Here is a 2,293-nt window from a genome sequence, read left to right as displayed (position 1 = left end):
TTTATTATTGTTTAGTACTTGAGAATTAATTTCTGATTTCAATTATTACCTAACACTTTTGAATTTTGATTGAGTTAATTTTCTTGAATTTTGTGATAAATTAATTTTGATTTAATTTTACTTAATTTGATTCAAGAATTAATTAAACTTTACTTTGTTTTCAAGTAACAGTAATTTTCCCTGATATTGTGAATTTCACTTATAAATTTTGAATTTAATAATAAATTTTTGTATTTAAAATTTTTATAAGTGTTTTCTTTATCTTACACCAGTATAAGTATATTTGATTATGACTATATTGATGATAGGTAGAGACATAGAGTGGCAATTGATTTGCTTTCCTTCAAGTAACTTGAAGTGACTTAGAACCAGGGAAGTACTTAGACTTCTGAAATCAGGGAAATACTTAGAGTTTGAAAGTTGTTGATAGAGTGATGCCCTTTGATTAATTAAATTACTTACAAGATTACCTCACACCTGTTTTGATGTACTTAGTCTGACTTTCTGCAATAACGGTAAGTTGTTAAGGGATCACTGTTGCTTTAGGAGTATTCAGTCGTTTAAACGTGTTATGAGGTTCAGGTGTCTGGCTTTTGTGAGGTAATGTTTGATGCATGGTAACCAGATACTTGGCACTTCGTAACAACTATATATATATATATATATATATATATATATATATATATATATATATATATATATATGTAAATATACATACATATATGAAGCTATCATGAAATTATGAATATTGAGTATAGGTAGGGTTTTTATATCAAGATCAATTAAACAATTATTAGGGCATCTATTCAGTAAAGAACGGTGGGGAAGAACGGTTATTTTTGCATCGGTTATATTGAGCAAATATAGAATTATGTCTTCATCAATAAGAGATGTGAACGGAATGATAAATTTTTCATTACAAATCAATACAAAAAGCAATGATGGGGAAGCCTTTTCATAAGGTAAGGGATAAGACGGGAAATATCAATCTATTCTATATAAAGTCAATATGATAAAGTAATCATAAAGGCGAAATTTAATTAAGTAGAGCATATATGAGCGAAGGCAGATGTATCGCTTTATAATGTGCAGCCAAAATGCTTCCCAATGCTCATTCTTCTAAAAAGAGGAGGGGCCAGTGGTTCGGGAAACACCGAAGAAGGTAGAGAATTAATTACATGTTGGAAGGCTGATCAAAATGTCTGAACCTTGAGTATTTGGTTTCCACACACATCATGTATCTATGTATCCTAAAGCCTATCTATCTGACTATCTATTTATCTGCCTGTCTATAAAAAAAATGACTGTACTTGAGTTCTTCATAAATACATATCTATCATCATTTACAACAGAAACTGAAGAACCTCACTGGTTCCTTACCCATCTGTTCCTTTAAATTATCATCAGATAATATTTATTCTGCCTTTCGTAATCTACCAAATTAATCAAACAATTTTCTAGATAGTGTTCCATCTATTACATTCATATATATAAGTATATATCTATATATATATATATATATATATATATATATATATATATATATATATATATATATATATATATATATATATATATAAAGTAATATTTTATAATTACATCCTGAATGAAGGTTGTTAATCCCCCCACCCCCTTTTTCCAACCCCCTTTTTCCACCCCGTGACTTTTTGCAATGCCTCTCCCATCCACAACGGCCAAAATACCCAGCCTATTGTATTTCTGGTCGATTGCATTTTGTAATTTATTGCGAATTTGTTTCTGTTTTTCTGCCATTGAATGTATCCTTTGATGAACTAATACCTATATTGGTCAGGTCCATTGGTGAATAAAGGGTGAAGCCAGCCTGGGAATTTATTTATTTCTTTTTTAAGTGGAGCCTTCAAAAAAGAATTGTGTGATTGCCAAAAATGTATTTCCATAACCTGTGGATTCGTTCTCCTACGGCTTTTGCATGTGGACGTGTATATGGAGCGATACTGTATTAAACACACATTTCGTCATGAATAAAAGATACTGCGCATGCTATAATGCATAGCCACTTACTCTCCGTAAATCAAGCTTTTTGTATGACCATGTATACATGTATGTGGGCATTCACATATATCCATGTGCTATGTAGATAAGGAAAGGTACGCGAGTAGTGTATCCCTCTGATTTGTTGGCTTATGTCTTACGACGTAGATATGAGGGGCAGCTTTTCACATAGGCCTAGACTTTTTTTTTATTCGCATAATGAAGACCTGGTTTTCCCCATATCAATGGCCATGGAGAGAATTTGTAAGTGAAGATGCAA

Source organism: Macrobrachium nipponense, chromosome 34, assembly GCF_015104395.2.
Source record: "Macrobrachium nipponense isolate FS-2020 chromosome 34, ASM1510439v2, whole genome shotgun sequence".
Taxonomy (NCBI): domain Eukaryota; kingdom Metazoa; phylum Arthropoda; class Malacostraca; order Decapoda; family Palaemonidae; genus Macrobrachium; species Macrobrachium nipponense.
The sequence above is the reverse complement of the archived record's forward strand: the minus strand, read 5'-3'. Positions refer to the sequence as shown.